At 31.8% G+C, this 26,945-nt stretch overlaps 1 protein-coding gene across 3 annotated transcripts in view; it reads right to left on the reverse strand.

The window, feature by feature from the left end:
* The window catches only part of LOC135143520 (heparan sulfate glucosamine 3-O-sulfotransferase 1), a 165,436-nt gene extending 140,540 nt beyond the window's left edge, over nt 1-24,896 (reverse strand). For 2 of the 3 annotated variants that reach the window (XM_064075413.1, XM_064075403.1), the window contains exon 1: nt 17,315-17,418. The gene's annotated coding sequence lies outside the window, so the exon portion shown is untranslated. Of the gene's footprint in view, nt 1-17,314; nt 17,419-24,657 lie in introns of those variants that run through there. The other variant, XM_064075408.1, reaches the window with a different exon arrangement.
* Nucleotides 24,897-26,945: the final 2,049 nt, after the last annotated feature.

A 26,945-nucleotide genomic window follows, 5' to 3' on the forward strand; every position in this document is an offset into this window, starting at 1 on the left:
CCAGTGCTTTGCCACGCCACTTTAAAACTAAGCAATTCTTTCTTCTTTGCAATACATACAGGTTCTAATAAACACAATTGTCTACATACACAACTTTAGAAGACACAACTTTGGTTAGACTATGTGTGTTCTTTCTTGAAAATAATTTATAATGTCACATAGGTCTTCGATAAATGAAAAATTTATTGCTTTACTTGATCTTGTACATCTCCTTTAGCACTAATACTGAAACATTTGTACAATTTGGTCTTTTTGCTCCAGACTGAGACTTCGTTGCTAGGTTAACTGAGGTAGAAATTGTAATTAACTGTTGGGTAGTTGTTCTCCTATCAAAACAACGGCTCATGAATAACATAGAAACTAAATATTATTTATATAAATAATGGTATATATTTTACAATCCTTGTTATTCGCGTTTTTCATGCAAAGTTTGCATTAAACCATTTACGTGGTCTCGGTAATATAAGTCCCTCGCTCCTGGTATTTGTTTGAGGGTATCCCGGGATTAGAAGTTGAAGTTTTACGCCGATGAGTATGCATTTTTGTGCCAAAGCCGTGCTCTCAACCTGCCTTTACTATTCATCGCTCTCATACATAAATGCTAATTTCTCGTCTTTACACAATAAACACACTGCGGAGATTTCTTGTGTTGTTCTCTAGATAGCGTCTGTGCCAAAATTTGATGATTCTTTCATCCATTAATTGGAAGATTCCCCCTATTTGGGAAATGATTGATTTCCACGAAATGCTTAATCTCATCAAATAGCGAAGCACGTTTTTCAGAGAGAGTTTTTGTAGGTGTAATGTTCGCCTTTTTTCGTCAAACGTAATTTATTCGGTAGACGAAAACTGATCAAAGCTTCATGTTTGTAGTTTCCTTTAAAAATACGATTCTCTATAAGAGGAAAACAAAATTGGTAGCGCGCAGTCGGGAAAAGCGAACGAAAAACAGCGACAAAAAGTTGTGCCAGAAAAGCCATTTCTCCCTCATCAACGCGCCGCAATGTCCGGAGAGTTCCATTGTGTTACTCGTCTGCTCCTTGGGCCATAAGCTAAAAGGGATCTTTGCCCAATAGCACAAACGATGAACTTTTACAGTCAATTCTTGCTTTACGGCCACCACTATCTAGGTTCAAACTAGATTAGACTTAGTCTCATTCTATTGGATCCGATGGCTAAATAATCACCTTTATTGCCGATACTGAACGCCCATTATCCTACGGGTCTACTTGGGGTGCAACAGCCCGCATAAATCAAATCACGTGACCGAATATGCCGCTACATTGTTACACTGTAAGAAGCTTCACTTAAAATAGACGCAAAAGAAAATAACGCTAAATTTAAAGATAACTAAAAAAGTTTGTAGTGGATTTCCTAGTTCTAACACATATTGTTACTAAAAATATTATTAAAAGTGCACGAAAACTGAACATCGATCATAAAAGTAACGATAGTAGTCCAGTCAAATTAGCGATTAACCTCGGAATGAGAGATAATAAGCTGAATTTTCGTATATACCTTCATTTTAGCGTTCTAAAAGTTGTCTCAAAAGTCTCATAAAATCTCGTGTCTGCGTCGTAAATTATTCAAGGTCAAATGTGAAGAAAAACAGTTTTTTGCGATTATCTCGGTTTCTAGTGCTCCAATGATGTTAACATCTATTATCGTAATTGTAGAGCACAAAATTTGGGACACATTTTATTTGAAACACTTTTACATGCGCTCAATCGTTTTTGAGATAGAGGGCAGTGAGCGCGCAGCGCTCATCCATACGTACTGTAATGCAATCAACCGTGAATATCTGTGAATACTACCTTTAATTTTGAATAATTTGTATTATTTATCAGTTAATACATTGCATTTAATAACATTTTACATATTTTCAATACATTCATTTAATGATAATGATACTTACCTACTTTGTGGAATTAAAAACTCTTTAAATGAAATACTTATTGTATGTATAACTTAATTTATTGAAAGTAGATTTTAAGTAGAAAAATAACTAAGTACTTTATCTTTCAAATGTGTAAGTTTTTATATATTAGATAATATATTATACTTGTTATATTATTATATATCTAAAAGTTATATTAATTTTTTCAAAGTAAAAATTTAAGGAAGTAAAACGAGTTAATGTATTTTAATTTTATCTTTGTTCAGTACCTGTGCATTTCTTACGATTGAAATTGAATTGTAGTGAAAATCTAGAAATCTTTAATAATTTATAGAACAAAAGTATTAATTTTCTTCTTCTTCACCGTCATCTTCTGGACGTTCGGGAATTTCTGTTTCATCGTCATCATCTTCGGTGCGCTGAATCGTTGTTTCCAGACCTTCCAGTTATAATCATGATAGAAAAATAAGTATTTAAAACCTTACGCATTTTAAAGATATAAATTAATCTGAAATATACAATAAATATTTCATTAAATGCGTTTTTAATTACACAAAGTAGGTAAGTATTATTCAGTGAATATGTTGAAAATATGTAAAATGTTTAAATACAATGTATTAATTGATAAATAATACAAATTTTTCAAAATTCAAGGTAGTATTCATAGATATTCACGGTTGATTGCATTACAGTACGTATGGATGAGCGCTGCGCGCTCACTGCCCTCTATCTCAAAAACGATTGAGCGCATGAAAAAATGTTTCAAATAAAATTTGTCCCAAATTTTGTGCTCTACAATTATGATAATAGATGTTAACATCATTGGAGCAATAGAAACCGAGATAATCGCAAAAAACTGTTTTTATTCATCTTTGACCTTGAATAACTTACGACGCAGACACGAGATTTTATGAGATTTTTGACACAACTTTTAAAACGCCAAAATTAAGGTATATACAAAAATTCAGCTTATTATCTCTCATTCCGAGATTGATCCCTTTTTTATCCTAAAATGACTGGACTATAGGGTTAAATTTAATATTTGAAAAGTAATAATCGATTTGGTAAACCCAGAAATTGTTACAATGAATCAGTTCGTCATAATGAAACGGCGTGAAATTTTTGTGATGCACAGCAAAAGTGAGGCCAAAGTGCTAATTAAAATTGGTCTTTAGCGACAACCTCTTTTATTAATTGCCTACTGGGTTCCCCTTGATTAGCGAGTTAAATTGATTAAAACGGTGTCTTCCCATCCATTGTGTTGTAAACCGATTATTTACCATTTTCTCGCCGCCACAAAAGAAAAAACGTCAAGCACGTCTCAAATCCAATTAGCCTTAATCTTTCCTCGCACTACTCAAATTACCCATCAATTAACTTTTCATGACATCAGTACAAATCAGTAAAAACTGCGCTGCATTCTGACATACAAACAACCAACTCCCAGCACAAATACGCTAAAATTTTCAGATTCGTGTCCGTGGGTGGAAACTGTAAAATTGCAAATGAACGCGAGGGCGTTCCGGGATAATATTGTAACAGAATTTCGTGTGGGTTTAATTGTAAGCAAACTTTATTCGATTTTTCAGCGATGCCCTGTACTAAGAAAATATGTTCTCGTCCTTTTGCTCCAGGTGAACTTTTGACCCGCGTATTTTTCAGTTTCATAATCTTGTATTAAAATGCATAAACCTAGCGATTGCGAGTGTATGCGCTGCAACTTTCAATTGGATAAATATTTGAATCATTTATATAAAGTTTCGTATTGGTTTTAGTCGCTCAAAAGAACGAGTAATGCAAACTGACAGTGGAACAAACAAATTTTGCTGAGATGATTTTCGAACGAAATCGTATTACTTGCTCTCTTTGTGTGCTTATTAATTTGATTGTGGTCTGGTTGCGGATTTATCGACCTTGCGGTTGTGGCGGTTTTAATTGACTTATTGGGGGTTGTCTTTGCAAAAATGATATTCACGTTAATTTGATTTTTAGGTTTTCGAGATAATTATGATCTGGCAGTATTTTCTCTTGTATTTTACATTTAGTTGTTTTTGAAGAATTCAAACAATTGTTCAAGGTTTTATTTGATCGGGAGATTTTCAGTGCTCCCGGCGCCTCCACCACATTTAACTCAAGCTAAAAAGTAAATATAATACTTCCGGTCATCGCATTGTAAATAACATAAAACATTCTTTTTCAAATTTCTAAGTCGTTAAAGTGATTGAAATGAATACAAATTTTCGATAAGAAAATTTCAACAAGGCGTCACGTTTCAGGTCTTCTGGGTACGCTAATGTAGATCGTGCAAAATGAGATAGAAATGGTACGATTCTTGAGGAGCTGAAGAGTTATAGGAGAAAAGTTGAGTCTGGCTTAATCGCAAGTCGTTTTAGAAATTGAAATACTACCCTAGAAAACTGTACTAGTTTTACGTGATGATTATTTCATTATCACTAGAGTTTTCCAATGAATGAAAAAATTATTACCATCGTACAAACGTTTTCGAGGTCAACGAGTGAAATTATTGATGTCGTATGAGTTCAGATCAAAGTTTACTGATTAGTAATTTTTTCAATAAAAATAATGTCTCAGATTACGTTCGCATATTTGTCAGTTCGTTGTCACTAAAGGTCGGGTTTTGATTTAGAGGTTATCGCATAAATAAGTCGCTAAACCATTGACAACTCAATTCGGAATTATTCCCACGGTCGTCCTTAGCGCTCCCAGAATGCAAATCAGCAACCCGAGCCGCTCTTTGTAGTTATCTTTCTGCTGGTTAGAAGATTTTTTATATGAAGAAAAAAGTACGTTAGGCATTTTAGTTTACAGCACGTTTCCAAAAACGCAAGGTGATTTTTTGGAACTTATTTTTGTAGTGACAACAAACTAACAAGTTGCAATTATTATGTATACGTATTCTAGAATATTACTTTCTTGTAAATTGTTGACATTTGATCTGAAATTTTGTAATTCCTACGATGTTGTCTTAGATTGCAGAAAAAAATCTTGGCAAATTTCTACAAATTACATTAGAATTAGTGCTTTATAAATAGTTAATGGTGCATGAAGACTTGATCTTTGAATTTGATTTATTGGACTTAATAACTGAATTGAATAATCGCGTGTTGAACAACACGTTTGTAAACTAGTGCAGGTTTAAAGTGAGATTTATCAATAATATTTTGAATGACGTCACCAATTTTACGAATGAGATGTAAATACAATAACAAAAATATTAAACTATATTTAAAATTAAAACGTGATCAGTAATTATTGTATTATTTATTACACGTGGGCTGCTCATCTTTTTTTGCAATTTCCTATACGTTGAGCTCATTAAATATTTATAGTACAATTTTATAAAATATGCGTTCCATTTTTGCTGAAATTTTTATCTTTAATTTTCTATTGTAACTCTAAGTAAAATCGACTTATCTTGAGTAATATACATATACACCAACCACTATGACCTCAAATTTATCGTTCTACGTCGTATGCAATCTCCACGTGACATCCTGTTACACTCATAGTTTTTGCCGGTGTCACATCAATGTCTTTTCCGTTTATTACAAATGCAGAACATATCGGCGAATTTTACGATCATTACCAATCATCACAAATGCGAGACATGTAAAACTGGACTTCCCATCGACCCCTCACTTTAACCTTTCTCTATTTTTGGCTCTCTCAGAATTAAGAATTAATCGACGAAATTAGAAATCGATAAGTGCGTCTGTGCTTTTTACTTCTGTCCAATTAGACATAATTGACAGCGAAAGCATGAATACATCATGACGTTGACTAAATTGGTAATGTTAATAATGGATTAATTTCCAACGGAACAAATACACCAGTTTTGTGAGTGAAGACACTATAGTATTTTTTACTCCGGGGAAGTTCCTCGGTCGAGGATTCACCCGCTGAAAAAATTTCATTTTCAATGTTATTAATAATAATAAGTTGCAAAACACCGACACCAAAAATGTTTAAACCATTAATTAAATTTCCCCCTAATGGACTATAAAAAATATTTGAAAAATAAAAATCCTTTTAAATCTAAGCGTTCTTGCGTTCATGGCAGTCATAAATAAGGACAATTTTTATTTAAGTATGTGGCATAATTTCCTCATTTAAACCACGATAGTGCTACAGCTCCCGTCCAGTAAATTAAATTATGTCATGCAACTATTGAGGAAATAAACATTAAGATATCAAAATGTTTTTAAAAGGCAGGTACAGGCGCCTAACAATACAAATGCATTACAAACCAATTGCACTTTATTACCTATTAGAACAAACGATAATAAACTCGATTAGAGCCATTATTACGTGCTCCGAGCACACAAATAAAGATAAACACGTTTAGTGCCACTAATCCAATTTATCTTATAAAGAGAAACAGAGTCAACAGTTTCTATGATTTATGAATTGCCAGTGAAAAGATTAAAAATCCAAAAATTCCACGCAACTCATGCCTGCAACAGTAGTGGCATGTTCAAAGCACACAAATGAGAAATTAAGTTAGCTTAATTCAATTTTAAAAATGAAATTACGACTGTTGGGAACTAGTTCACCAAACTGAATCAAACTAATGAAAATTTGCACATCTTGTAGATTTTAACTTGTACTTTATTGTAAATGCAGGAGTTCTTTCATTTTAACAAAACCAATTAAGTGAGGCAGTTAATTTTCAGCGAAAAGTAAGAATTATTAAGCTTCGTGTTGACAGAGCGTTTGAATAGGGCTAACCTTTGGAATCCTATAAGCTTTACGTTGCAAAATTACAAATTTTAGCAGCAATATCCTTTTACTTATCGAAAATCTCTTGTCATACGAGATTTAATGACAAAATAGATTAAAGCTTTCGAGGGGAGCTTTGAAAAGAAGTTTGGAGGAAATAAACGAATCTGTAATTTTCGGCTTGAGTAATAATTAGAATTCTGCTCGTGTTTCGGAGTTTACTGGTAAAATATGGTTTACTTTTACCTCAATTACCAGATCGTTGTGACATCAAAGCGGCTAAACGAAATATTCGAATAAATAACGAACTAACTGCGGCTTTAGTTACGGTCTTCCAATTAACCACGGTGCAATTGTTCCTTTTTTATTGGAAATTGCGGTTCATTACTTAAACAATGCACACGCCTGGAGTATATTGTCGAAAATTCAGGGCTCCAGCACTTAAAAAGCAACAAATGAAAAATTAATAAAACTTATATACTTCAAATTTTCGGAATTCTATTGGAAAATATGCGAAAAATAAAATTTTTCGTAAGGGTGATCAGCATCTACATTCTATATTTATATTTTCACAACAGTAACTAGAATGGTTGTAGAGATTATCTATGTCTTATGAAACGACAAACGGCAGACAGACGATGGACACATGACAGCTCAGGATCTAAAAAAAAATAAAGGCTGCCATATGGCACTTAAGTGTCAAGATACTTAGATAGATAGATAAAAAGCAAATTTTCATTAAGAAAGTAAAACAATAAAAATTCGACACCAAGATTGCAGGATTCGGTAATGTTTCAGAAGTAGTATTCAGAACAAAATTTATTTTCACAGAGCTTCTCTGGTGCCTGAAGTGCAACCCAACAAAACTCCCTTCTGTAAAAATTGTTTGCGATTTTTTTTCTGATAACTTCTATAAAATATTGGCGCAAATACAACTCCAGAAGCTTTTTTACTTTAATTTTTCAATTCTTCAATTTTTCATTTATTTGTTTCTTCAGTTTTTTGATTTGCAATTTTTCGAGTCTTCAAAATAAAAATTTTCACTTTCGGTTTTTTATTTTCTTTATTTTTTCAGTTATTCAATTTTTCAATGTTTCATTTTTATAATGTTCTGTTCTTTCAATTTCAATTTTTTTAATTTGCGATTTGCGATTTTTCAATTTTTCATTTTGCTTGTTTCTTCAATTTTTATATTTAGCAATTTTTCGATTTAAAATTTCTCCAATTTTAATGTTTAATTTTTCATTTCTTTAATTTTCATTTCGTCAAATTTTACGTTATGCAACTCTTTGCGTTTTTATTTTAAAATTTTTCAGTTTTTCGAATTTCCAACTTTTGGATGTTTCAATTTTTATATTTTGCAATTTTTAGATTTGCAGTTTCACAAGTTTCCAATTTTAATTTTTCAAGTTTTCGATTTTTCAATTTTTTAGGTCTTGAGTTTTTTGATTTGCATTTTTTTTAGTTTTCATTTTAAATATGTTATAATAATTACTCTGATTTTTTAAATTTTCCACTTTCTTAAATTTGCAATTTTAGAATTTTTCCATTTTTTCTATTATTCGATTTTTCAACGATTAATTTTTATAATTCCCTGTTCTTTCAATTTCAATTTTTTCAATTTTTTTCAATTCTTGGATATGCGATTTTTCAATTTTTCATTTTACTTGTTTCTTGAATTTTTATATTTTGCAATTTTTCGATTTAAAATATCTCGAATTTTCAGTTCTTAATTTTTCAATTTTTCAATTCTTTAATTCTTCGTTTCTTCAAATTTTCGATTTGCAATTTTTCAGTTTTTCATTTTTTTTTTGTTTCTTCAATTTTACGTCATGCAATGCTTCGAGCATTTATTTAAAAATTTTTCAGTTTTTCGATTTTCCACCTTTTGGATGTTTCAATTTCTATATTTTGCAATTTTTAGATTTGCAATTTCACGAGTTTCTAATTTTAATTTTTCAAGTTTTTGATTTTTCAATTTTTTATGTCTTCGATTTGCATTTTTTTCTAGTTTTCATTTTAAATATGTTATAATAATTTTAATTTTTTAAATTTTCCACTTTTTTAAACTTACAATTTTGGAATTTGTCAATTTTTTTCTATTATTCGATTTGAAAACATTTTCATTTATTTGATTTTTCAATTTTTCTTGATTCTTAATATTTCAATTTCTCGATATGTTAATTTTTAAATTTTTCGATCTTTCAGGGTTACGTTTTTGGAATTTACAATTTTGGCGATTCTATAATTTTTCGATTTTACAATTTTTGTGTTTTCCAGTTAATGAATTCGATTCGCTTTTTTTTTCCTTTCCATATTTTCGATTCATTACTTTTTCGTACTTTTAATGTTTTCCGATTTTTAGTTTTTTAGTGCTTCAATTTTTCCTTTCTTCAGTTCTTCGATTTGAAAGTTTTCGATTTTCCACTGTTTCACTTTTTCGATTTTGCTCGATTTAAAATTTTTAGATAAAATGAAAAAACGTATAAAATAATAAGTTTGAAAAATGTGATAACTGAAAATGAAAAACTTGAAAAATGAAAAAAACCAACAACTGAAAAATCGAAAGATTAAAAATTAAGAAAAATAAAAATCGAAAAATGGCCGATTAGTTCTTCAGTACGTTATGTACGGTGGTTTGAAAAAAATTATAAAAAATTCTTTATGATGTAATTACGAAAAAACCTAATTTTATAAAAGTAAAATTGAACAATTTTTCTAAAAGTTAGACATTAGTACTTGCTAGATAAAATTGATTTTGGCAAATGCATACCTTCTAAGAAAAGAGAGGGTGGGTGGGTGGTTGGGGCGGTCTAGTAGTTGCTAAAATAAGACCGATCTTGGCAAATAACGCATCCTCTAATAAATTTTGTTAAATTATTATAAGAAACGACACTAGAAGCTCTAAAGTACTTTCAAATTCTTTCCAAATAGGAATATCTAGAACCTCAAAATTGTTTTAAATTTTTCAAAAAAAAAACGGGGTCCATAAATTAACTGAAAAACAGGTCAGGTCAGAAGTAAAACACCAAAGTCCCCCAAAATTGTTTTAGATAATTTACAAAAAAAATCTCCATAGGTACGCAAGAATCTCCCGAATTAAAAAAAAATCACTGCGGCACTCAAGGCTTTGTCAACTTCATAAAAAATAAAACACTTTTTCCAGTTCATCCATCAACAAAACACATTGTTGTCAAATGGGATTTTATCAAATTATTATAAAAACAACACAACCACATCTTTGTACATTCTAACTAAAATGGTAATTAAACATGGTAATGGGCGAGAGAAATATTAACTAAAGGTTTTATTACTAGTAATTTTGAGAATGAATGTGTTGTTTGGTTGTTAAACGTAGCAAAAGAACCAATTTTAGAATCATTATAACTCCACCAAAATGTGTGAAGGATTTTTTTTACTATTTTTCCCAGACTCATAAGTTGTTTGTTAACAGCCTAGCGGAGAGTTAATCCGCTGTTTTCCAGACACTCGGTATATTGTAAAATCCAAGTACCTACTCAAAATTAAAGAAATCGGATCATTGGAAATCCAAAAATTGGAAAAGTTTAAAATTAGAAAATTGAGGAATTGAAAAATCAAAGATTAAAAATTTCAAAAATTAAATAAACGAAAAATTATAAAACAAAAGGAAATGAAAAAACGAAAAATTGTTATACAAAAATCGAGAAAATGAAAGTAAAAAACTCGGAAAAATGAAAAATAAAAATCAAGGACCTAAAGCATTGAGGAAACAAAAAATTGAAAAACCGAAAAATTAAAAATTGATAAACTGAAAAATCGAAAAATGAAAAATTGTAATATTAAAAAAATTGCAAAATTGAAAAATTGCAAATTGATGAATTGAAGAAACGAAAAATTCAAAAACTTAGAAGTCGGGAAATTTAAGAACTGATTTTTTTTATGACGACACTTATAAGTTAAAATAAAGAAATTCGTTTTTTTCAAACATTTTTATGAGGACGTTTATACCATTTTGAATAGATGCAATAAAATACTAATAACAAAAGTATTGTATTCCTAAATTTTCTGTAAAATAGAGTAAGTTGTTCTTGATTTAATTAATAAACTAAAAGGCCCATTCATTAATTTTTTGAGTCACCGTGTATACGTAATTCTAAAAACTATAATTACATTGACGAACAACATATTTTCCATATTTCAGATAGGAACTACTAGACAAAAATTTTGAGATGACGTCATACATTTTTTGGGAGGGGAGAAACGAATAGATTTTGATTAACGATTTACCATGATTATTGATTACGATACCTTAAAACGTTGCAAGATTTCAGAGCATTCAATTTTCTAGTTTCAAAGTTAAATTACAAAAAGTGGTTATACAATTTTGATTTTTTTCCAAAAACCAGGATGTCTGGGGTGAAAACTCAACAAGTATTCATATATCACAAGTGTAGGAGTACCGTAGTTCATAACATGAAAAAAATGAATTATTGTAAATTTTAGAGACTACGTCATTTTATTTTGTATGAAAGTATGTGGTCATTAAGTCTAATTTCACTTTTTCTCAACTTACGCTAAGCAACGAAAATGTCACTCTAAGTTATAACCTCTGAATGCCGCAGTTTGGACCATAAACTATAGATTAGAACTGTATAAGGTAAAGAATTTGTTGTTACATTAATATTATGTTGTATGGGTTTAGATTAATAAGAAGTTCAGAAAGGAGGACGAACTGTAGTTTTCTTATTACAAAATGTTCTCTCTATTAAAAGAATTCCAAAGAATATTAAAATCCATACATTGGAAGTGACCGGAAAGTTCAGTCATAAGATTCATAAGTTTTATTCTTGCTGCTGTACCCACTGTTATCACACATTTTGCGACAGTTGTTTGTGGCGATACCATTGTATATTACGCTACATTTGGCTTGCATAAAGTTTATGTTATTAACGTAAACAGTTATTCTTAAGTTATAAAAAATCCAGCGCTGTTACCAATCGTTGGCGACGACAACATCGCATATCAAAGAAGTTTTTTAACACTAATAAGTATCTAAACTTCAACATCGACGTCTACTAGCCACCAAACTAATGAGGATAATTACTTGCTAAAACTTTTCGTTAACAGTTTATAACAAATCCGAGTTTTGAACATGCCGAATTAGTCGAAACTTTGCCCCAGAGCTAAAAACTAGTAACATAATATCGACTACATGTATACGAAATTTTAGTCTCGTCGAAAAACCTCCTACATAATACACAACACAAGTTATACCGTCAAGTTTTCCGAATACTGTTAATAACTTTCTTATTTCTCCTAATTGCCACCCCTTCCCTTCAAAACTTTACACCCTCACCACAATGCCACTAGAGAAACCCTGTCAATTAAGGTAAAGCATCCAAGATACGAAACCAAAAGCTCCAAAGAAGTTACATTAATTAGCCGAGTGTTAGCGCAGCCCCATTGTTACTCATCATAATTAACATTACATCACTGCGAGTTGTGTATACGTAAATTCACACTCCCACGCTCGGAAACTTATTACTGCAGCAATTGTGTTTTAGGTGCTTTCGAAAAAAGAAACGCTGCACAAATTACTGGTTCTCGTAGCTTTGGGTTATGATTTATTCAAATAAAGTGCGAGTGACTACGGCTCGGAAAATGCATGGAAGAGAATTAGAGCTTTTGATACAAAAGCGAATGCGCCACAGGTGAGGACGGCTTAGATGCGGGACTGTGGACGGTAATTTGTTAATTGGATACACGAAATTCTATTGGAAATAGTGCAAAAGGTTTGTTGTTTGTGTTCACAAAACGATGAATATTTCAGCATCGCGAGGGAAACGGGGCAGTAGAGTGAAGAATAATTAATTTTATGGCTCATTCCGTTCCAGCTGAACCGCATTAAAATATATTTTTCTAACGTTTAGCAATAAGTTAGTCCATTACCTCTTCGGGAAGATATATATCACCCTCCGAAAAAAACAATGAATGGAGATTTAAAAAAATGATTTTTTTAACCGTACGCTTGGGTTTAATGAACCATTCTTGGAGAAATAAGTAACATTTAAATGCTTTCATTGTTTGTTTTATGTTTCATCTGTTTATGGTTGTTCCCTACCGCACTACCTGGCAATCAAGATTGAAATATTTTGAGTTACATTTTTACCTTTTTCATCGATTACGCTAAAAACATCATCTAATTTTTCAAAAATTTTGGAAGCACTACACTATACGTGTCAAAATTCACATCTTTCGCCCTCAAAATTTTGTTAATACACTTTCATTTTATAAATATGTAGATGTCGTCAGTAATAGAGTAATAAATTCTGGAATAAAAAAATAATAAGCTTGCTACTTTACCATAAAATGCCCTCTATAATTATGCCTTAAAACGGTGAGTTGCCGCACTTCCGTCTCAATAAAAATTTGTCATTTATGCCACAAAACATTAACTGCTTAACATTCTCGTTATTATGTGTAGATTCTAGATAACTCCGTCAATTCCGCTCAATTACAAAAGAACTAATTATCGCAACACGCACATTCAGCGACTAACCCTTAAGAAAAAAGCTAAATTCTCCATGTAATTTGTGTCTTCTTACTAATAAAAAACCAAGATAAAAACCCTGAGGCCTAATTTTGGCAACGGGACCAACAGCAACATTAAATTTTTCACCGCAACAATGAACGATTTCCATGTACATGCTGCATTATGGCAGAAGTTCCTTGCTTTTATGCGGTTACGGCCGTAATATTCCGAAAAGTATTGTTAATTAATGACTACAGAAGCACGCTAAAAATAATTAAATTAACTGCGATGATAATCATTATCAACGTTTTTAATTCAAATTTAATTAATTGCTTTTGTATGAGGACTTGGCATTGAATTTCCAATCAATAAAAGTAACGAACAACGAAATTAAAAATAAATAAACTCGTTGACATTGCAGATAATCGCTTTAATCTAGTCAAATTTCAATCAGCAGTGCTGACGACAAAAATCGAACTGTGCATTTTTTTAATGCGATGCATTAGAGGATTAGGGCCTGTGAAATTTCGTTTGAAATTACGAATAATTGATTGAGTGGAAGCACATTCAGCGGAGTTTATTGTTTACACAACATTTTCGTAATAGAGTAAAAAAATTATGTAAACACTACATTGACAAGATTAATTAATATGGTCGCTATTATCAAGCAAGCTTAATTAAAAAAGCGGCTTACGTATTTTCCCCTAATGCACAAATGAACATTTGTTGTGATATATATCACTACCTTCTCACTACGGCTCTAATTATTAAACATATGACAGAGAATTAACGAACAAATTTTTGGGCAAATTAAAAGTTAATGTAAAGTTGGAGAGAATAATATACACAAAAAGTAATCCAGAACTGAAGCAATTCAATCAGAAAGAACCTCATTCGAGTCTTTTCTGTATTAAAAGAAAAACTTGCTCTTCTTGCATTTCGATTAAAGAAAAACAATTTTCTAGAACATGATGTTTCCCACTGCCGAAGAAATAAACAACAATTTCCTCCAGATTGGTGACTCGTCAAGGATTGGTTTATAGCGTCGCAACTGAGCTTTGTTAACAGAATTTCTACAGTTTTAAAATAAAAATATTCTGATATTGTATGATATCAAAATATTGAATAAATAATTATTATTGTTTTAATATTTATTAAATCCGTGGTCAGTAAAAACCCGCATTGTCTTGGAACTTTTTCACACAATTCAAGGGTTAATTAATGACTGAGTAATAACCTCAAAATTATTGATACAATAACCTTTTACATTCTGTAAATTAATAATTCTGATCTGTAAAACAATGAACTTAATATATTGAGTATATCAGGCATTCTCAGCTGATTGATCAATTTATTTGAAACCTACTACCTTTATAAGAAATAAATTCGGCAATAAAGCATTCATAAAATGAGGGTAATCTAGGAAATAATAAAATCTATCGACTGATATTCGCTTTCACCTAAAATGAAGAAAAAATTTCTTTAATAAGTGGGACTATTTTTTTAAGTTACCAACTCAATATACGTAAATAACAAAAAAAGTATAACAGGGCAATACAATTTTCAGGTAAATTCAAACTGAAAAATGTTTTTCAACCGTGGCTGAAACAATAGTAACTACGGGAACTTGGTTGGAGTGACCTTTTTTACGCTCAATAATGTCAATAGCTTTGCGAACATTGTTGACAAAGCACTTTCAAACTTATGTAAATTTCATGTTGTTTATATGAAATGATAACTTTAAAAAATGTAAAGAGAATCACGCGTCGAGGTTGTCAATCATTTCGTAAATATTTGCACAATGTTAAAATATATCATTATTCAATCCACAGGAAAATTTTCACTTCGATAAAAATATAAAAAATAAACAATAAATTTAAAATATATACCCTGTGTTTCCGTCCACTCATTCACTTTTATGTCTCAACTCATTGAGAAGCAATGTATCTCCAACAAGATGGAGCACCACCATCAAGCCCGGTTATCTAAATCAAAATTTCGTGGAAGATGGATGGTGTGAACTGAATGCCTGCTAGATCTCCCGACTTCACGCTACTAGATTTTTTTTGTGGGGGTAGGTACTTAAAAGTGAGCGTGTATTTACAACCTCTCAGAGATGTGGAACACCTAAAGGAGAGAATAAGAGTCGAATGTGGTAAACTTAATGCGGAAATCGTGAGCTCAATAACCCTGCGTAAACTACCGCATCGAGCAGAAGGTTATTTAGAGACAGAAGGTGGCCCTTTTGAACATTTCATTTAAGTTTTTGTCTTTAATTCCACAGAAGGATTGTTGGAGTTATGTTTTCTATTAGTTTTCTGTAAATAAATCTTTACTATCTATCTTTTTGCTGAAATAGCGAGCAAGGCAAGCTGCCTGGGCCGAACGAAGCTCGCAACCGCATTATATGGGTGTAAATTCCGTCGCTATAAATCCAACCCCTGATAGAGTTAAACATTTGTCATAGTTGAACATTCATTAATTAACGGTTTTGGGAAAAGGCAAGCTAAAGATAAGATGGTTTCAAGTTATTTGAGCACAACTTCCCTTGTCCCTTAAATATAGTCAAACAAATATTCCATATAGTTTCTTTGAAAAATGGTAAAATTTGATTTTGTGAATTTTATATTTTATATAATAACCCCTATAATTGAAAGTAAAAATATGTGTGTACTGCTAAAGTACAGGTAAATCAAACCCAGTGTAATAAAAAACGTGGAGATAGCACCAGGATTTACATTGTTTTGTATCATAACAACTGGAACTATAAAACAATAAAAATTATAAATAATAATAAATCAAGGTGGATCCATAACCACAAACGCAGGAATGTATACTATTTTATAAAGTGTAAATTGTTGGCGGAGATGATCAGACAAATTTTGATTAGATTTTTACCATCTTCCTGACAGACCCACGAAAACGAGAGGCACTATTTTTTCGTACTCTAGGGGTCATGAGTCGTCGAGAAAACATGGAAATAGCAGTTCGCCGAATGGACCCTACTACAATGTTTCAATCACAACAAGATAATTTAATACGGCTAATTCAAACAGGCTACAATTTTCAAAATGTCAATTTATGAATTTCAAAATTAATGAAAATATAGCGCGAGGTATTTAAAAATAAAAAGTCAATTAATTTTAGAGAAAGAAAAACTTGTTTGAATTTTATTTAAACGAAAAATTAATGGTCATTTTACATTTAACTTTCTGGTTCAAAGTGGAGCAAATTTCTGGTATTACAAAGGAGATTTTCTTTTAGATCGCATTTTAAAGCAGAAAATTTTGCCAGCGCTTTAGCTCTCGATTCCATCCCAATCGATTCATTGGATACAAGAGACAAACTAGTTAGAATTAGGAGGTCATTGCTCTGGAATCAGCTCAAAGGTGATGCAATTTTCAAAAACCCACAAACATTTGTGTGAAAAGGTTTCATTGTATAAAATTATGAAAGAAGATTGTTGGCGTTTTCGGCTCAAAGGTGTGTTTAATATATGATTCGTCACCCTTCGGCAAATTTGTTTAGGAAGTTCACACACACTAACAAAAGTAGAATTTCGTTTAATTAAAAAGTTTGAAAATGCAACATTCAACAGCCAACAATGAAAAACGAAGTGTTGCCCGAGGATGTCCAAGACATTTCGTGCGAAGCAGCTTATCCGAGATTAAAACTTTTCTTAGTAAAAAAGCCATTACGTAAAATAATAAAAAAAAGTAAAAGTGTAAAAGTTATTGTTATAGGTGAAAGCTTTTCGCTGTACGAGGCCGAAATTATGTAAATGCACGAAGGGTAAGAACGAAATTAAGAAAAATAAATGTCAATTAAAAGTAATGAAGCTGAAGTTCTGACAAGACAAACACAAATTCACGACTCGTGTCAATAAATCCTAAATAAATTGAATAAAATTCGTATCGCCGAAAATATAAGCAAATAATGATTTAGTTGTAGCCCGGAGGCTCCAGATCTTCCAAGTACGTTCCAGTTTGTAAATATGATGTTCCGTCAACAACCCTGTTTACTCTCGACGGCTCGACAAACAACGACTCCGAAAACAATTTTCCCGCCAAAATCGGTTCGGCACTATTACGAATTTTTCGATGGTGTGTAAGGACGAAAACAAATCTCTTCCGGAATCCGCACAGACAACAAAGGTTGCTTACTTGGCAGCTTATCCCTGGGCTGTCAACAGCGACAGTGTAGCACCTGGCCGTGTGCAACTACAGCATCAAAAACAGCACTTCACTACCGTTGTAGTTCCATGGTGGTCGCGCCGCACTCTGTCCGAACCTGTCAAATAACGCCGCTTTCTATACTGCTGCTGCGTCCCGACGTGGCGACGGCGCCGCCGCCAACCGATCGATATTCTGCCCACCACGCATCCCGCACCGGAATCCCCGAAAACTCAGACTTACAAAAGATATGTTCATATTGGCGCATCTTGGGTACATGACGTCCGGACCTAATCGGCGACACTGGGAATTAGCGGGTTATTGTTGAGGGCGAAGCCAGAAGGAGAATGGGGTGGGTGAGTTTTGGAAGAAACAATGAGAAATCGGAGGCTGGTGATGGTACCTTTTTCTAATTAGTACCGAAAAATTTTCTATAAGAACTGAAAATGTATCATTTTGTTCAATTGTAGTTTAGTGTCTCTAGAACAAGGGTAGTCAAACATTAACGGATAAGTAGGATAAGCATATGGCTTTAAGGCGACGTCATTAGCTTTTTGCTAAAGACAATGGTATTAATTTCGCTAATTACATTATGACGCCAAACAAATCCAAATTTTCTAAGTAATTAAAATATTTAATATTTCATTTAACAAAGATTTTGTGGTGAGAAACATTGTGAGTTGGCGTTGACTGGCGTGCTACATTTAGTATCTCTCACACAGTTAATAAAATAATACTGCGGCAAAACAGAAAAATTACCTTCAACTTCAATTTACTGCAAGTGTACAATGAAGAGGTATGTTCGAGGTTAATATCGTGTCATATTGACATTAATGATTTCAGCTACGTTGTGTTAGTAATAGCCACCTCTAATTCACTAAATTTTTATACATTATATGCCATCAACTTGATTTCTTTGTGAACACTGTAGTACCATTTTGAATAGGTAAAATATAAAGTTCGTTTTTGATGTTACTCTTGAGACTTAGAGCAGCATCCATTACTGTGCATTTACTTCTTTACTATGCTGTACAAGAATGCAAAACATACTTGCTGTATAAAAGTTTTCAAAGATTTATGATACTCTACGTAACCCGTGACCTTTTTTGTCAGGTTGGCAGCATGTGTCAAGTTTTTGATGCCATACCTGCTTGTCAAAGTGAAATTTGAGGCCCCGAGCTGCCATTTTCTTATCTCTTTTGTTAGGAGCGTGAACTGATATGTTGACATTGTTGCCAACACAAAAATATGCTCCAATTACTAATGTCACCCGGTATTTTAGCTGATTACCTTGAAATTTTATACATTAACTGCCGTTTAAAATTATTTTCCGGGCTTCCGTCCGTTTTTCCTGCATTTGGAAGCATCTAAATCCGCCGGAAAATTGGATTTTCCGGCCTAGACGTTCAAACATGACATTGAATCTAATTATTTTTATGTTTAGCGGATGGCAACGGATCGGATTGTCAACTGTGAACTGTTATATGTAATGCCACCAATATTTAATGTATAAACATAAACAAGCGCGTAATTGGCTTAAAAACATTACTATAAATCAGCTGTTACTTTATTTATTAGAAACATAACTTTGTAGATTCCAGAAAAGATATCTACAGCCGAAATACAATTGAATCGCAGTGAACCCCAAAAATGTAACATTGCTGCCACTCGCAATGGACGTATCTAAATTTCCCTAAATATTAAAACTGTCATCATGACAAAGTGCGAATTATTATTTTATTAATTAAAAAAATTACAAGTCGACCCAAAAAGTGTTGTGTGTTAGTTACTCATACAGAAAATTCTTTGACAGAGATCGTCCTCCGAAAAATGGCATTTTCCGGACGAGTGACACAGATAACTTTTATACGCGAAAGTTAAAACGCGAACTAAAATTTGTTGATTTGCCCCTGCCAAAAATTAATGACATCATCTTAAAAAAAATTTAAACTTATAACTTAATATATGCCTTCTGCAAGTATATTTTTTACGTTGCAAATTCAGTTTATAGTACCAAACTTTATTTGTACAACAAAATTTTATAATACTTATACCAAATTTTAATAAAACAGTAAAACAGTCATTTAATAATTCCAGCGCATCGAATAAAATCCTAGCCTTTGACAGATCCCAGAATACTAAAACGCAGGTTTCTTGTTCCCATCTGAGTGTTAATCAGTTATTTTTACTTTCCGAGCATAAGCGAAGAAAGTATTGAAATCCGTCTGTCTGTCAGTTGTATGAATTTTTCTTAGACAGATAATCTCCAAAACTACTAGACCGATTGTTGCCAAATTTTGTACATATATTAAGAATATCCATCTAGAAGTCCAAATTTTCCCAAAAAAAAATTAAAATTTTATGCTCACCTTGTTTTTTATCTTAAACTGTGGCTATTAGTATCTATATTTTTTATTGATTAAGTCAAGAATAGTAAATCAAGACTGGTTCACCTTATTTTTTTTTTATAAAATCTAAGGAACGGTACACCCTAGTGTTTTATTATTAGTATTAACTGACCGTGTCGCCATTTGACATACGTGTCCTTACTGAAATAATGTCGATCGCAACAGTTTCAAATGGAAAAACTCGCTAGAAATAGAGGGATTACCTTGCCTTTTACCAATGCATTCATATGTTTGAAGCAATTGTTAATCCGTTTCCTATCATAGGTGAACTCCAGACCAAATATAAACAAATGTGTTTTCGTAACATAAATCGATCGAATCAAAGACAGTAACGGAGTATGGGTAATTAAAGTATGATATTTTATTAAATGTAGAAAAACAAGCTCAACAAGAATTCTAAACAATAAGTTGGATCTCGTAGACAAACATAAAAAAATACCCGACCAAAATAAATATATACATTAAATTTATAGAATATTATTGAACTTCTTACACTATTTCTGGGATTAGTTATCTAGATATGTATTAATATATACCGATTATCACAAATAAAATCATTTTTTTAATTTTTCAAAGGAGCGGGATTTATATACTATCTATATATAAAGGAGCTAAGGAATTCTGTGTTGGACCAATTTTTTTCAGTAAATAATTTATCAAAATTTTCAAAAATAACGGAACTATTTTTCTGAAATTTTAAGGCTGAAATGCACCTGACGATTATGCGATGGTGGTATGCAGCCAAACAAAATTTATCCCAATCATTCAAATTCTATAATTGTATCGTGTTCTTAAAGTACATATACCTGAAATTTAAATAATAGAATAGAAAATTTCGGTTCAAATCTGTGACAACGAAATAGACAAACAGCGTTATGGGAAATCAACATTTTCGTAAAATCAAGAAAAGAAAGATTTATTAAGAATAAAATAATTCATGCATATTCATTTTCTATTCGTCTGCAATAAAACATCTACGGCCGGTTTATAGAAACGAATTAAAAGTTAAGACCTAGTTTATAGAAAGCGAATTAAAGTTAACTCTTAAAAGCGAATTAAATATTTAATCCTCGATTAATTTAACAGAGGAGTAAAATGTGGAATGAGCCCATGATTGGTTGAAACATGCACGTTGCCTAGGAACGGACCTCAATCAAAAGTTAATCGCGAATTAACTTGAGTTTTAAACTTATTAGTTTTTTAATTTTTCAATAAAAGGACAAATTTATCTAAACTAAAATATTGGAAAATCGGAAAATTGTATCATTGAAACAATGAAGAATACAAAAATTTTAAAATGAAAAATCCAAAAAGTTCAAAATAAAAATCGAAAAACTAAAAAATCGAGACACCGAAAATTTGAAAAATTGTGAAAGCATGAAAAATTAAAAAATAAACCTGCAAAATCGGATAACTGAAAAATTGGAAAAACGAAAAAATTAAAAATTCCCAAACTGAAACATCAAAAAATCGAAAAACGAAACAATTTTTCAATTTTAAAGTTTTCAAGTTCTTGATTTTAAATTTCGATCAAAATGAAATTTTGCAAAGTCGAATCACTGTAACACATGAAAAATCAACCAAACGAAACAATTCTGCAATTTTTCGATATAAGATTTTTCAAATTCTCGATTTTTAATTCTTTATTTTCTCGATATTTAATTTTTTAATTGTTCAACAAAAGGACAAATTTATTCAAACCGAAATTTTGAAAAATTTAAAAATTTAAAAATCAGAAAATTGTAACACTGAAACGCCTAGAAACTATAAAATTGAAAAATCAAATAATTTAAAAATTGAGGAGTCGAATTGAAAAAATTAAGAAAAATTGAAAAAACCGAAAAAATGAGAATAAAAAATTGAAAAATGAAACTTGAAATATCGAAAAATTTTAAAATTAAAAAATCTAAAAATAAAAAAAATGAGAAATTAAACAAATGGATAATTGAAAAAACAACTGAAAAATCGGAAAATTGTAATATAGAAACCTGATTAATTAAAAATCGAGAAACTGAAAAATCGACAAAACGAAGCAATTCTGCAATTTTTCGATATAAAATTTTTCAAATTTTCGATTTTTAATTTTTCATTTTCTCGATTTTTCATTTTTTCATTGTTCATTAAAGGAAAAATTTATTCAAACTGAACTTTTGAAAAACCGGAAAATTGTAACACTGAAACATCAAAAAACAAAACAATTAAAAATCGAGAAATTGAAAAATCGACAAAAAAAAACAATTCTGCAGTTTTTCGATATAAAATTTTTCAAATTCTCGATTTTTATTTCTTCATTTTCTCGATTTGTCATTTTTTAATTGTTCAACAAAAGGATAAACTTAGTCAAACCAAAATTTTGAATTGAATGGAAAAATCAAAAAATTGAGAAATCGAAGAATTCAGTAACCCTACTGGGATTTTTTTGTCAACCCTTCCATTGCAAAAAAATTTAAGAAAAATGGCATAATGGGTGTAAAAAATTTATTTGTGTGTTACGTCTTAAAAATAGAACACTGTATATTTAAAAATAATTTTAAAGTGTGGTCCTCAAAGAACTGTACAATTTTGGCCATTGACTTTTTTCTATCTATAATAATAAGTAATAAGAGAGATATCGAGGACTACGCGCTTAGTGGCTCACCCTGTATATTGATTTTGTCGTACTGATTCCAAAAATTTGCGTGTTTACGTTCCCGGTGCAAAATTTAGAAATATAACGAAATATACAGTGCAGAGATGATTTTTGCGGAGAAAATAGCCTTAGAGTTCTACTTTAATTTTCACTACCACTTTTTGTAGTAAATTGTTAACTTGTGCTTTAAAAAATAAAAATTATTTTGATTAAAAAAGTTTGGTACATCATAGACGGTTTTGACTTATTATTTTAACTTGTCATTTTCGACAGCATAATTCTGATTTAATCATTAAATACCTTTAGAGCAGTTTTTAGAAAAGAAATAGAATGATGGAATTTAAACATAAATGAAGATAATAAAAGATAATTTCACTGAAATTGCGTTTTTAATGTCGACGATCGAAAAAACCTGTTTTTATAAATCTGCCATAAAATTTTTAAAATGTGCTCTTGCCGGGTATGGAACGGCTGTTTGTTCCTTGCCACGATTCCATATTATTTATTAGAACAAAAATAAGAGTAACTTAGAATGCTACTACTTGTTCACAATAAATGTTGAAAATGTTGTCCTTGACTAGCAATATAGGCTTCAGCATGTCGCAATTTGTTTGCACAGGTACGTAAAAAAACTCAAGGGGGTTTCACGAACTGAGGCGGCTGCCACTTCCACTTATTGTTGAAGCTTTTCGATAGTTTGTGGACATTGTTGCGTCCAACCCCAGAGACAAAAATCACACGGATTGAGATCGGGTGGACGCGGAGGCCAACTACCGACCCACTGGATAGGAAAATAGTTATTTAACCATTCACTTACTGGCGGAGCAAAATATGGTGGTGTTCCATCATGCAAGTACCATCTGCGAATTCCTTCACCTAAAGGGACTTCCACATCTAGCTGCTTTTCCAAGACATTGTTTAAAAACTCGAGGTACTGTGCCGCGCTTAGTCTATTTGATAAAACATAAGGTCCTAAGCGGTCATTTAGGATACCGACCCACACATTTACGGAAAACCGTCGTTGAAATCGTACTTCTTTACGAGCGTGTGGATTTTCATCGGACTAAATGTGAGTGTGAAACTCTAACTTCAATTGCAAGTCGGCGAGTGCTGATGTCGGGGTCTTCTTCGACGCGTTCCAAAATTTGTTCTTCAACTTGCAGTATTCTTTCGCTCCTATTTTGTTTTCTATAAACCGGGCTTTAATATTTTTGAATAAAGGCTCGTATAACAAATTTTGAGTTCCTGAGTGTAAAGTAGAGAACTATTGTGACAAATGACTAATTTCGTGTTTTCTGCACGTTTTGATAACTCCCAGAATATGAAAAAGTAGATCCCCCAGTTCCTCCTGTCCGTGATTTTACATTCATTATTGTGAAATTTTACATGCGGTTTAAGAATATCACCTAAACTCTCAAACGCAACAAAATTAGATATATCCGAATATCCTCACCCACAATTTGATAATTTATCTCCAGACTTTGCTAATATATCCTACTTAAAATATACAAAATAATATGCTTTTATCTTTGGGATTTATTAATTTATTTTAACTTTGAGCATGCCGAATTTTGAAAAAAAAAAATATACAACACATTTTATCATATTTTATCTTAGAAATTACGAAGCTTGAAGTTTTGCACACGTTTTAACGTTGTCATGAATTATGGTAAATCACTAAGGAAAAATTCACGTGAAATTTGATAAGATTTTTTCTAAATTTAGTAAAGTAAATCGTCGCTCCTTTATTTGTGGATTAAGAATGTATCTTATATCTTTTTAAAACTGCTTATACAGGATATTTCAAAAAAATTAATCAACGAAAAATGTATAGAAATTCTGGACACACAGAACCGTTGTTGTTAGGGCACATATTAAAATGGATGTTGACAATTTTACTTAAAATACACGGATAAATATACTGTACGCTACCATTGTAAGCTTTACCTGTAGTTTAATTAATAATACTACATTTTGGACTGAAAAAAAAATGTTTGTAGCGTTCTCGATTATAGTGACGATATTCAACTTTTTTATACTAAATGGGCACATGCTCATTTTTTTCGCTATTTTTGGAAGAGTCCAATGATACAGCATAATTGCATTAACCTATAAAAAGAAAAAAATTAAAACTAAAAGTAATTATGCAATTTACTGCACTAATCAAATATTGCCTAGATGTCTAGGTATGCACCAACATCTCAGACATTCCTAGAATTCCAAGAAATACATATCATCAAACGTACTTGAGCGCCGATAAATTATGTCAACAGCCTGTACCAACATGATCGACTCACCTTCAAACTGCCTTTGCTAAACAGATCGTAAAGTTTTAAAGCAAATTTATCACAACACTCGCACCGCTACTACACCAAGTTACTATAACTAGACTCCAGTTCAATTATCTCCAACAAGCACAAAGTACGACATAAACATCTAACAAATTATCACAAAATTTATCGACCAAAATAATTACAGTACGAAATAACTAGTTAATCTTTTTTCCTAATAATTAACACATTCGCAAATTTGCACAACACGCCTCCACCAAAACCACACTTGCAACGTTTTCGCGTTGATTTTACAGCAAGAACTCCAATTTGTTAACATAATATGTGCGGCAAATTAATTTTGCACCCACGCAAAATACTTCTCCAGTAGGCTGTACATCAATTACACTAATGCAGCGCAAACAGATTAGGCAAATGTGGCAATACTGATAATGTGTAGAATCTGCTGGAAAATCCACGGTTTGAAATAATCACACTATAATTAAATGGGTACGAATGGGACCTAAGTCATGTTGGTGTCATGTTTCTGCCTGCCCACAAAGGACGGAGGAATAGGGGCAAGAACCGACACAAAGCAACAGTTCTTTCAGCTTCTCGTCATTTCGTCGCATTTATCCTTTTTGCAGGGTTTGTGTGCTTATAATGTAAAAAAGAGGTCACTCCCAATTTATTTAAGATTAGAAGTCTTTCTGGCACGTTGTGCGAAATTAGTGGCCGAAAGGAAAAATTGACAAATTGCGTGTACTCCAAAATTGTTGTTTAAGTGGAGTTTCCTACTACGAACAGTCGAAATAATTTTTAATCTTTGGTAAATTGCTCAAGCAGTTAAATAAAAATTAGCTGCTTTAAACACGTCCGGTTTCAAGTTTCAGGGTCGTGTGTGAACACTGCAAAATTGAGTGAGTGGGTCAAGGCGGGGGTGAGCTGGCCTGAAAATGAAAGATTCATACTAAAATTAAAAAGACATTATCCAAACATCTGAAATTATTTATAAAGTAATTTTAAAGTGAAAGCACAAACAACAATCAAGTTAAACATGACAAGCTGGACACAAGCAAAAATATTATTAAAAAAAACTCCAGTCCAATACTTTGCTTACACTCAGGAATTAAAACACTAATTTAATTTAGAATAATATATTTTAAGAATCCCCAGAACAAAAATAAAAATTCAATAAATAACGGCAAAAATACTTCGAAGCTGTTTCGGAAAAATAAAGGTGCGGGCTTTGTACACAAATTTTAAAAGTTAAATTGCATTTTAAATAAATCCGTCAGTGCCGAAACACTTTTTTATTCTCCCCAACGAAGATGATTTATTATATTTGACATCCTCCCGCAAATCGGATTCGAAACGAAAAAGTTGTATTTGTTTGTTGCTTGTGGATGATTTACCGTTCACTGGAGCATTGTTAGCGCTGGTCTATTAATTTGCAATGTTAATGAAGAGAGATTTAGTTAAGCTGATCGTGTTTATAGCGAACTTGGCTATTAAAGTTATTATTCAGCAGCCAATATGTTAAATTCCTGTTGGCATTACGTCAGGATAATCAATTAAGTTAAAATATTAATCATGGATACTATTTTAGGAAGACGCGTTGCAACGTTAACACTTACAAAAAACATTGTTTTCAAATTTTGGCGTCTAAAATTTTTATGTGTTAAATTTTTTTTATGCCGTCAATCATCTCTTTTAGGGGTGTTTCTGTATTCTATTAAAAAGGTGAAGTGTGTGTATGCAAGAAAATCTGAATCAGGCCTTACAATACACCCCCGCGTATAAATCCATGAAATTTTAATGAATCTGGATACTATTTCCGTCGTATTAAAGAAGATCATTTGATTCTGAAGTTCGAACGTCACACGTTATTACAAGTTTCCCTAACGTTTAATTCGTCTGCATAGAAATATCTGGCAAAGAAATATTTAATGAACGTCTATTAAAATGATGGCGTCTCACATTCCGCCTCTTCAATATTTTATTCGACATCCGTTTTAATAATTCTAACAATGAAGCGGAGTAATATACGACATGTTAACCCAGGATTAGAGAGTTTGGACTCCTGAAAAAACAAAATTAATTGTTTGACTCCAAATGCTATTTTTATTTTCAAAAATTGAAGAAATATATTTTGATTGAAACTGAAAAGTATAAATATTTAGAGGATTCCAAAATACCCCGGTTCAGAAGTAGATAATGCCAGTGTATCAGACGTCTACCCTTTTATTCAAAGGGGTAACACTATCGTAAACTAGACGATAATTAAATGCGGCGTCTAATAACCTCAACACATC

This window comes from Zophobas morio, unplaced genomic scaffold (assembly GCF_036711695.1).
Source record: "Zophobas morio isolate AGI-343-1 ecotype UQ-CSIRO unplaced genomic scaffold, CSIRO_AGI_Zmor_V1 ptg000004l, whole genome shotgun sequence".
Classification (NCBI taxonomy): Eukaryota; Metazoa; Arthropoda; class Insecta; order Coleoptera; family Tenebrionidae; genus Zophobas; species Zophobas morio.